Source organism: Podarcis cretensis (genome assembly GCF_951804945.1).
Source record: "Podarcis cretensis genome assembly, chromosome: 3".
In the NCBI taxonomy this organism is placed as follows: Eukaryota; Metazoa; Chordata; class Lepidosauria; order Squamata; family Lacertidae; genus Podarcis; species Podarcis cretensis.
In genome coordinates, this window is record NC_137172.1 from 46,167,123 (window position 1) to 46,179,161 (window position 12,039).

The 12,039-nt window shown below is 42.6% G+C and overlaps 1 protein-coding gene and 1 long non-coding RNA gene across 4 annotated transcripts in view; one reads left to right on the plus strand and one right to left on the minus strand.

The window, feature by feature from the left end:
* LOC307212372 overlaps positions 1–3,719 on the plus strand; it is a 48,090-nt gene extending 44,371 nt beyond the window's left edge. Inside the window, exons 2-4 of one of the 2 annotated variants that reach the window (XR_013836977.1) lie at positions 1,418–1,494; positions 1,735–2,855; positions 3,580–3,719. This is a non-coding gene — a long non-coding RNA (uncharacterized lncRNA). The remainder of the gene's footprint in view (positions 1–1,417; positions 1,495–1,734; positions 2,856–3,579) is intronic. The other variant, XR_013836978.1, reaches the window with a different exon arrangement.
* CHRM3 (cholinergic receptor muscarinic 3) overlaps positions 1–12,039 on the minus strand; it is a 241,749-nt gene that overhangs the window by 33,614 nt on the left and 196,096 nt on the right. The gene's annotated exons all lie outside the window — the stretch shown is intronic.

Genomic DNA, 12,039 nt, shown 5'->3' on the forward strand with positions numbered 1-12,039 from the left:
CTTTAAAGCCTGAAAGAACCAGGGGAGAATAAATAAAATGTCATAGTTATAGCTGCACTATAATGTTCTGCAATTATATTATTTGAACCGCAGTGTGGCCTCTGCTCATTCTGAGCTCTGCCCATAAGGCACCAAAACCCTCACCATTTGTAATGCTTGCCAAACATATTCTAATGCTAAAATGATTAGATTTTTAGTACCTAAAGGCGAATATGAATGAGGAGGTAGTTTTCTTTCATGCTATCTTTCACTTGTGTAACTTAAGAGTAAAGCATTTTCACATGTGAGGCTTAGAAGGCTGCTTAGACTTAAATCAGCCTGAAACACAAATGCAAAACCAATATTGGCTATAACGTACATTTGTTTTCCTTTCTACATTCTATCCCACATTATCAAATAACAAAAATAATGATCTCTCCAAGGGAAAGTGCTTGGTGCAGGGGATACATGCTACAAATGTCTCCCATCTCTCTCTCTCTCAAAACATTGCAATAAATACTGCAACTTGCTTTAATTGTCTTGCTGGAAAAAGTAACTAAATAGCTGAGAGTCTTTAGGGGCCAAAGGACAAACGACAACTTCACCCCTGTTTGCTCTGACTTTATTTCATTTGTAAATGAGGAACATGACCAAGGACCCACCTTGGCATATGAACAGGTATTGCTGATACAGTGAGTAAGGGGGTTTGAATACTTAAATTACGCTCTCTTGGTATAACAGCAGCTATGTTTTGTAATCCTGTCTTGTTGGCCATTATGTCTGTGTTATAAATTCTTCCAGTTGCTACCACCCACACATTCACACAGTGGCGGAGAAAGGGGGGGCGGTCCACCCTGGGTGCCATCTCTGGGGGGGGGGGGGGTGACAAGAAGGCATCCCGCTGCAGCCACGAGTGGAGGATCTTGTCGCCGTCACTGCAGCCACGAGCAGAGGATCGTATGCCGCGCATGCGCCGCCGGGAAGTTTGCCCCGCCCCTCGACACCCCACCCCAGGTGCTGGAGAGCCTTCCTTCGCCCCTGCATTCACATACCTGTAGTTTATTTATTTTCAAAACAAAATAAAAAAATTCCTTCCAGTAGCACCTTAAAGACCAACTAAGTTAGTTCTTGGTATGAGCTTTCGTGTGCATGCACACTTCTTCAGATACCTATTTATTTATTTTGTTTTATTTCGTGTCTGTATTTGTTTAAGAGTGATTTATTCCTATATATGGATTATGTATATTATCATCACACCCTGTTGTTGTTGTTGTTGTTGTTGTTAGAGTCCTGTCTTGCTATTAACACAGTGTAAGAGAGTAGCATCTCTCGCACTGGGTAAACACTCACTCTCACATGCATGATGCATGCAAGTTCTCTTTTGGTGAAGGCCATTGCCACTGCTGGCCACGCACTGAAGAACACTTTTTCCTTGCAGGATCACAGAGCACATGCATGGAGAACAAACAGCCACTGTGCACCCAGAGTTCCACTACAGCCCTTATAGGGAAAGAGGTGAGTATGGCCTCAGACACTACAGTCCTCCACCTACCTTCACGCATGGAGAGCCTGGAACAAACTGGTAGTTGTCAGGAACTGGAAATTGTCAGGTGCCAGTTTCTTCCAGGCTCTCCATGCATGAAGGTAGGTGGATTTCCTAACAAACACCCACGGTGTATCCAGGTCTAGGGACTATGTGTCCCAGCTGCTGATCATGGCTCATTACACTCTGTCTCCACCCTTTGCTCTTCACAGCCAACTATCCAACAGCTATGAAACCTACCCCATGCCCAGTTCCTTGCAGATCATGAGGAAGGCCCACAACCATGAGCCCTGGAGGTTTGCCAAACTATTTGCTCCACACAGGTTCCTCCTTGCTCCTGACTGGCAAAAGACTCTTTCTTTGACACAGTACATCTTCAACACTTGTGCCAAGGAGGCCTGTGCGTCCTCTCTGTAGGCCTGTGGCCAAGGGAGGTTTTTGGGTGCTATGTTCTGTTACCTTTCCTTCTTCCCTGTTGGGTGTTGTGATCAAACATAGGGCAATGAGCTTATAAAGGGATTTGAACCCCCTGCTTGTAGGGATGCTTGAGGAAGTGTGCCAGCTGTGTCACTGCTGTCTGTGTCACAGGAGCTCATGAAGCAGTATCATTGTGCATGTGTTGCACTGTACATAGGGCAGGCGGTTGTCCTGGAGATATATCCTCTATGTCACTGCATCTGCTACCTCCATGTCTACATGACTTGGAGGTGCCACTGCTGCCATGGGCCATAATGTTACCATATATGCTGAGGGAGTGGCATTTGCCATTGCTCTGTTGTTCACTTTTAGAGCAGTATATTTATTCTCTCCACTTTGGGGCTGAAGGTTTAAAAAGGCTGTTTTACATTATAGTTAGCTAATAAATGAAGTGTATGTAAGTTGGTTTAAGATCAAGTGTTAAATATAACTAGCACATCTCCATTGTTTCTATTCACATCAATAACACTTCACAAAGTCTTTATTTTCCAGCCATTTAGCTTAAAACAAGAGTGCCAACCAATTCTGGAAACTGGTATGGGGAGCAATGTCCTTCTATTACTGTCCACTATTCAAAGAGGCATGACAGCTTCCTTCAAGTTTGGCAAACTAATGAGGATGAGGATGACAAATAGTAATTACACTGGAAGCATGCATTCCAGGCTGATGCTAAAATAAAAGAAAGACCCATTCCCATTGCAATATGTCTTTCTCAAAGACTACATTTATTGCCTACTTCAGCTTATGCATTCTATTCATGGTCATAGTAAAAAATATTGATTCCCTCCCCCATTTACATAAAGGTTCTGTGCAAAATTGAATATGACAGCCCAGACATCTACGTAATGGCCTTCCAGTAAGTATAAAAGCTACACAGAATAATCCATCTCACAGAGAATACTAATGTCAGCTTTGATGCCTCTAGCAATGGTGTGTTCTGGGAGGGCAAAATCAGATGGGCTTGTGTGTATTTAATGAATGTTAAAAGAGAAAAACAAAAACAAAATGTTGGTGGCTTCATCACATACAGCCCCACTCTCCCATGCCATTGGCAATAAACTGATCTGTCATAACTGTTGTATTTGCAACTCCAGCCCTTCCTACATCTGTTAATAGAGAGACAAAAAACAGATTGTTTTCTTTGTTTCAAACAAAATAGGAACAGTGGGTGGTATTCACTTGTTATTCTACACAAACTAGAAGTACTTTGGACATTTAACCCCCCTACCCCACCACATTTCATCCATAGTCATGTTTCTCTGCCATGTCATAGTGATTGCCTGGGGTGGGGGGTGGGGATTGAATGCACAGCACCAACTGATGGCTTTTGTGTGTGTGTTTTTACCATAAAAATGACTTCACTAAAAGTGGCAGCTGTCATATGATGGATAAAATTCCCGTTCATGGTTTATCAGCATTCGGCATAAAAGGCTAACTGCCTTACATGCTAAGCATCAATGAACCATGCAGACTCATTACACGGCCCGCCTATTTTTTGTTATGGTGCTTGATTGATGCTTATCACTGTTGATTGTAATGATTTTTAATTATTGCAAGTGCTTTATTCCACCTGTCATTAGATGCTCTGAAGACCATTCAGTCAAAAAGCAACGTATGAGTAAGAAAGCTAAATAAATGACAGAAGTTTCAGATGTTCCAGTTATCAAGTAATAATTATAACCATCACATGAACACTGTAAGATGTGAAGTTACTCTCATGAAATTTGGAACTGCAGAATAGGTCCAGAGAACAAATAGTAAAGTGTTGCAGTTAATGATTGTCCATCATTCTATTATTCATTACTACTATTAATGGTCATGTAGTATCTGAGGTCCTGTAATTTTGAGGCAGTGCTGTTTGTCATGCTGGGAAGATTTTTATAGAATTATTAGTTGATGAAGCAAACCATATGAAGAGTTAGACCACAGGTCACTTCCACAGAAACAGATCTATAGAAACGTATAGAAACAGATCTATAGAAACGTACAATGTAAGAGAAATTTCTCTTAAAAAATAAGATGGAGTTATTGGTGTGAGCATAACTCTTGTTCTGTGCTGGCACATTAACAGCTTGCTTATTAACTCTCCTTGTCCGTTATTGTGTGGATGGAATTCCAAGAAAGAAGATTCTCACTAAACATTAGGAATAACTTTCTGGCAGTAAGAGCTGTTTGACAGTGAAACAAACTTCCATGAGAGGTGGGAGAGTCTCCTTCCTTGGAGGTATTTAAGCACAGGTTGGATGGCCATCAGTCATGTATGATTTAGTTGAGATTCCTGCATTGCAGGGGTTCGATTAGATGGCCCTCGGGGTCCCTTCCATTCTATGATTTTCAACAGTAATGCACACACAAAAATTAGTGGAATGACATACACTAAAAAAAAAACCAACCTCAACTAAGACATTTATCCCATTGACTTCAACAGGTGTTTTCAACAGTATCTTGGTTGTGTCCAATAAGTTTTCTTCAGTCACAGTCAATATTTTATTTATTTTGTTTTGTTTTGTTTATTACATTTTTATAACACCCTTAATCCGAAGATCACAGGGTGGTTTATAATATATCTCATTTAGTTGATAGATTTGGACCCTCATGGCTTGGTGAGGGTTTATGATAAATGCCTTCTAAAACTTGGTCTCTCTCTCTTGGTCTGTGTGTGTATGCATCTGTGTGCATGCACCTAGTTAGAACTCCACATAATATTTTAACTCCACATAACATTTTAAAGATAGCTACAAAAATGTATCATCCTCACTAATATGAATGTACTGGACTCCTTGAGCAGAACTGTATTTCAGCAAAATTAATACAACAAATATTCATGCTTATGGGAACAGCATGCAAAATCTAAAAAATATATATGTTTAAGGTACATGGGTAGAGCCACAGACCATTGAATTAATTCCTTTCACCTACATTTTGAACATGCAACTGTATGATTTTTAGCACCCAAACCTTACTGTTGCAGTATACTACACGATGAATGATTGCTTTCCCAAATGTTGCAAAATGGAAGTGTCTGAATGTTTCTATGACACTTGTAACTCCATAATGTAGTGTTGAGTACCTGGGGTCAACAAGAGCTGAGAATAAGCTAAAAATCACAAAGTTGTAGATTTGGAAGGGACCACATGGGTAATCTGTAGGAATCTTTTGCCCAATGTGGAACTGAAACCCACAACCCTGAAATTAAGAGCTTCATCATGCTCTACCAACTGAGCTAGAAAAAAATATCACCTATAGTACAGGCACAGTGAATAACATCAAGTGTGAGGGTGACGGTGGCACCATTTATTCATCCAGATCCCCAATGAAATGAAGACCGATAATGTTGCTGGTAGAAAACAAGGTTTGAAGAAGGTGACGTGTGGAAGGGAGTAGGGTGCAGCTGCTGGAAAATGGTTTTGGCCACTATCCTCCTGAGTGGAATGTCCTTGCCAGAGAAGCCTGCTTGCCCCTGGCTGGTGAGCAGCCAGGTGGGCAACCCATCAGAAGCATCTCCTAGGCTGGAGGGCATTTGGTGTCTTTTACTGTCACCAACTCTCAGGGCAAAGGGCTGCTGCTGTTAGCTGCTCAGGCCCCCAATCAGGTAGAGGTTTGGGTTTGCTATTTTCAGACAAATTTCCTATAAATAACTAGGGAATATTCTTTTTTTGCTTAATGCAAAACTGTAAAGACTGCTCTTGGGTGAAAACCACTGGAGTTATCCTTATGAAATTTGGCAGAATTCACCCCCTCTGATGGCGCAAGGGTGCCTGCACACTTTATATCACTCTGCCAAAAAAGCACCCTATAGCCTGTTTCCTTTGAAAAATATATTTAAAAAGAAAGTTACCTCATACATAAATGCCTGCATTTATTTGCCTGTAATGTGGCAGGCTTACTCCACTCTCAAGGGCTACAATGCCTACAAGTTTTATCCACCTGTCAGAAAGAAAATTGTTATATAAAAAAAATTATCCAAAGTGAATGGTGGGAGAGGAAGCTTTGTTTCCCCTCAAATTGAAGTTTGTCTCAAAATCACAAGCCAAATCATGCAGGCTCTGAAGTCTGAATCCCAAGCCCAGGTGTTCAAATCCAAATCACTGAATTGGGGTCTGAACTGAATCTGGTGGTTGTTGAACACCCCTAATAGAACTGCTTGATGTGTCACATTAGATATCCATATGTGAGGGAGGGAAGATGAATCATAGAGCAAAGGGAGAAGTGAATGACAACAGATGTGGGAGCAGGAGGCAGTGAGGGATAGAAGGGGAGGGGCAGTTCTTTTCTTCTATATGAGGCACGCTTCTTCTTGCTGCTGCTGCTTGCTCTCACAGCATCCCATTTTATAGGTATGTGATAACTTGCCCAAGGCCACACACTCATGTGTGACTTGGATGGCATGACACAACTGAGCTCTGCTTTGCCAAAACCAAGTCTAACTATCTATGGGGCAGCAGTGGCTCTGATGTAATTCTGTGTGTTTTATATCATTAGAAACCACAATTATGTTAACGTTACTACATCCAGTTGATTAAAATGGCTAGTTGTAATTGGCCTAAGAAACGATTGAAATAAATGATGTGAAGTGGGAATCATGAGACACCATCTTTATAATATAAGCGTCAAAAGAAATGGGAGAGCCTCTCAGATAGTTATCCAACTACTTAATTTGCTCTGTTGCTTTTCATGGAATTTCCTGTCAGGCTACATTATCAATACATGTTTCATGAAGCAATTTCTTTTTCAAGGGCCTCACTCACTCTTTTAAAAAGGCTGTTTTTCTGTGTCAGTCAGAACAATTATATTATATTTGTCTGTGTGCACAGAAGACTGATGGTGATTGAAAATGATTTGTATTTTTCACTAGAAGAATACAGCCCACAGCACGTTTCCACAGAAAGGGTAAAACTGCAATTGAAGAATCATCTTCCATTTCAGATTATCTATCTGAATTCCACTGATGTACTTCTGTAAAAAACAATGTAGCCAAATGTCAAACTCAAGGATGTTTTAATGCCATTACTGCTGCACAAAAATCAATAGTGTTAGCATGTAAAAAGCTTACTATTTGAGAAGAGTCTTTCCTCCTTCCTATCTTTATTCTCCCTTTCTGTATCACAATTTTCCTGTAAACCTGATTTTTAGATATTATATCATAATAAATTGGGTTATGATCAGCCCGTTGCAAATCCTTATCCACTCTAACTGCTTTTGCCTCACAGAGAAGATTGTAAAAGTGAAAGAGGGTCAGGGTGGAGCTATATAAAACCTGTTATTCCTTGATATAATCAAGTTCTTGATATGAGCAACAACAGCTCTCTACAACCTGGTGCCCTACAACTCTCACTATCTCTAACCATGAAAACATGAGAGGGAGAGAGATGTCCCTACGTCAAAAGCATGCCAAATTACAGGCAAATCAGTCCTGTGGATTTTGTGCTAGGCCCCTTGATTGGGTGGGTGGGGCAAAGAATAGAAATGAATTCACTTTCATCTTCCAAGACACTGCACTGGGGTGTCTGCATAAAATTCTTCCTTTGTTTAATAAGCTTCATTGTTCAGTCATGATAGAGACTTTCTCTTCATTGTTCAGTCATGATAGAGATTTTCTTCATATGAAAAGTTTGAATTTTGGCAGACACTAGCCTGTAGTGTTCTGTTTTGCTTTTGGTGTCTGAATTGCTGAGGCATCATGATGTGCTTCAGTGGGGTGGGTCCCCATTTTGACTTGTGCATTTTTTACAGATCCTTTTTCTCCTAAGACAAGCTCAGAATCCTTCCTAAGCACCTTGCTTTCACTTGGGATTTACTGCATCCCCCCAATCTATATCCTAGGGTTTATCAGAATACTATATGCTGCATTGTTTTTGCATGTGTTGTTGAGGTTGGATTCATAAGATGCTTTAACCCAGGCACCCCCAATCTGCGGCCTTCCAGATGTTTTGGCCTACATCTCCCATGATTCCTAGCTAACAGGACCAATGGTCAGGGATGATGGGAACTGTAGTCCAAAACATCTGGAGGGCCAAAGGTTGGGGATGCCTGCTTTAACATTTATCTCCTGTTTGACCACATATGCAGCAGCTCAGCTGTTGATGGGAGTAGATGGATGACAACATGTGATATCTTGGCTAAAACATACTGTCAGGGGTTCAGGAGCAGAAGCACAGGGAAGAGGGGAGATGGAGAGCGAAGGGGAAGAATCTGAGGGCAGCGTAGGAGAAGATGACAGTGGCCCGAGAGATTCCATGAGCCTCTCCAGTGAATCAGAAGATTCACAGAAGGGGGCGCCAGTGGCCAGGGCAAGGGGATTCCCAAGGGGGGACACTCCAGGAGCAATGGGCCAGCAGGGACTCCCAGAGTAGCAGTTGGAAATCAGGACCAGCTTCCCCACCAGAGCATAGTTGGGGGGGGAGAGTCCCAGGTATCGAGGGGAGAGGATTCCACACCAGCGAGTGAAGATAAGTCAGGGCTGGCCACGCCTCCATCGGAGAGCCAGACAACGGAGGGGAGGTCAGATCCAGGCAGTATCCCGGAAGAGGGAAGCAGTGACAGAAGCAGTGTGACGGTCAGGAGGAAGGTCACTGGGTTGGCGCGAGAGGCAAGTTCAAATGTACAGGAGCGCGGGACAGCAGAGAATGAGGATTGGGAACCGGGTCCTAAAGCCCGCCGGAGACAGGGGGAGGAGTCAGCCGACTCAGCGTCGGAAGAGTCCAGAAAGGGGAAAGCCCCGGCGGGCAGGAGGACCCAGAGGAGGAGAGAACAACGGAAAAGGTGGAGCAGGGCTAGGATCTTAAACTGGTGTCAGAGGGGAGGAGATTCAGATGGGACTTCGCCGGTCTAGGGTTTAAGACGTAGGGCTGCGCGCTGCGGCTTTGGAATGGAAGTTGAACTTCAATAAAGACTTTTGTACATAACGACGATCGGGCGTTGGTCCTCTGTGAGCTGGGACCTAGGGGCAGCTCTGACACATACGCACTGGCAGCCATATGTTTTCAGGCCAGGTTCAAGGTTCTTGTGTTGACACACAAAGCTCTGAAGAACTTGCGACCAATATAATCCAAGGAACACCTGAGCTCTTATATCCCAGCCTGATCATTGAGATCAACTAGAGGAGCACTGCTATTTGTTCCCTGTGTTACAGAGGTCCTATAGGTCACCACTAGGGGTTGGGCATTTAGTGTTGGCCATCCCATGTTGTGGAACTCTATTTCAGCAGGCATCCTTTTTTACTTTCATGTATCTCTTGAACACACACACACACACAATTGTCATAGTGCTGCAGAAGATCTGTTTTTAGTCCTTCAGGTTTCCCTTCATAATACCATAACTCACTGCAGTAGTTTCCCTTTGGGTTACAATTACCTCATACCTGGCACCATACCTGCCTGTCTCACACAAAAGGACACATTGAGAGCTGAAGTCATTATTCACAGCAGCCATTGCCTAGTGAAAAATTAATGTCCTCATGCTTGGCCCAGGCTACAGAACAGTATAAGAAGCAATATATTACAATGTGGAAGAGATCTCTCCACAAAGATTATCAGGGAAAATGTTTGAATCTAGAACCTCAATTGATGAACTATTTGTATTTTAAAATAAAACGAATAACTGCTTAGTCTAATCCTTCACATGGACATTGGACATGCAAGCACATACTTGGAGCCAACCTACATGTTATGCAGGGAGATAAATGACTGGAGCACCCAGCTTAGCAACAACCCTTAAATGTGGTAACCTGGGGCTGTAAATTGGCTTTCAGCATGTTCATAGCCCAGGGCTTGGGGAACCACAGAGTTAGAGGCCAAATTGAGCCTTCAAGACCTATCTAGCTGGCCCTCGGGGCCCTCTATAGATCTCACCTCCTATCCCAAGATCACACTCTAGAATCATAGAGTTGGAAGTGAACCTGGGGGTCATCTAGTCAGCCCCCTGCAATGCATGAATCACATGTGGTTCCCCAACCTCACTGGCCATGCTCCACAAATTCCCTGAGTGCGTCTGCCTGGCTGGAATGTGCCCTTAAACTGTGATGAAGTTCTACCTCTTTCTCCATGTGGCAAGCAAGAGGCAATGAGGTATGTGTGTGTAGAAACCTCTGAGATGTGGCTGGAAATTTAGCTTACCTCTATAAACCTAAGAATCACATCCAGGGGAAGGAGAAATAGCCCACAATTGCTTCCCTCCATGTTCCACTGACAGAAGCCTTGACATCAGCTGAGAAATACCACTGGATACAATTCAAGCTTTTTAATATTTGCATACAGAATCTGTATTATACCACAGATACTTGAATGGACACTTGCAGCACATGAAGACAAATACTGTTAGTAAAGCAAATGTAAATTACAACGATGTATTCCGATATGATTCCATGCCATTCTGCTTTGACATAAGTCACCTCCCCCGCCCACCACCCTTGGAGACAGTCATTCTGAAATTTTGCAGACAGTTCTGTTTTTAGATTTTCAACAAATTCTTCTATATCCCCCAAAATAGAGCCACACAGATCTCATGGTCAGTAATGTAGAAACTGTTTATATAAGGAAGTGGAATTTCAAATTTGAGCTTAACATATTTATATTTTCCTTTGAGTCTTCCTTCGCAAATAATTTTATTTCCAATACAGAAAAGAATAACGTCACTCTGTCCCCCCCCCCCCCGCCAATCATAGGTTGTACCAGGAGATCTACCTTGGTTTTTCTCTCTCCTTTGCCTCCTATGCTCTTTTTGATATTATTTATTCAGAACTAATAGGATTTGTCCAGTCTGGCTTTCAGAATGAGTCAGCAACCTGTCTCCATTTATCTATATGTTCCAAGCCTCTCTGTTTTCACAGAAGCTAATTACAAGATTGCAAGGAGGCTGCGAGAACCTCGGGTAAGGAGCAAAGGAGGGCGGCCAAAGAAGCCAAACAAATGTTTTAGCTTCCATAGTGTATGATGAGGGAGAGTGTATGACAAGACAGGCACTAAATACATGCTGCAAGATTAACCTTTTACAACAAGAACCATTGTCTTTTGGGAAATATTCACTGAGAGAGACATAGCTAAATAGCACTAATGCTGCATGCTTGATTAAATCTGTACCTATAGAGCATCCATATCCAAGAGGAGACTGTCTCCACATGGTACATGACCCGTGAGCAACAGCTCAGACATCTCACCACATATAAGGATGGGAATGAGAGTGAGGGGGACAATACTAAGGAAACCGTCTCCTTTCTTCAACACCAACAGATGTGAAATTGTGTTTCTGTGGAGGACTCTAACCAGGAGCGGCTCATCCTGTTTCGCCACCTGAAGCGTCACTGCTCTAGCCTCCCTTACCTTGGTTGCATGGCAGTGCCAGCAATGGCAGCGAGTTCTGGGGAGATATTGCTGGAAGCTGCTGCTGGCACCACTTCTCTGCCAGAGGCAGCTACCTCAGCCCACCTCATGGACAGCCAGCCCTGACTCAATGCCTCTTTCTTGAGAGCATGATACCTAATGCTTGGTCCTAGGCTTGGCTGAATAGAACTGTAAGAACATAGAACTGGGCTGTCAGTATCCTCCGTTTCCTTGAGTCAAGGGGTGGATTCATGGAACACTTTCCCATGGAGCACCTCTGCAATACAGGAGATATCAGACCAGTCTTTAAAGGGAGCCTCACTCTGTGTACTGGAATCCCACTCATTGTGGTTGCTGCTAGGGATGTAAAAGAATTCTGCCAAAAACAGAAATGGGAGCAGAAAGTATCTGTGTTTGCTTTTTTGTTCACACCTGGAACAGAAATCAACCCAGCAAATATGATTTGTATTCACTGTTGCTTTCACTCTGCAAACATTATATAATTGATTAGACCCCATGCCCACCATTTGAATTGTTTCTTTTGCATTTAAGTGAATGGAGTGGAATGACATACAGACGACATAACTTACACTATTTACACAATTATTTACATAAATTGATTAAGCTATGTAATTTCGCCACAGTGAGACTAATAGCATAGTTTTGGGTAGAAGACAAATTACCTCAGAATGGAAACAGTGCTGCATATATATACAAGGTGGA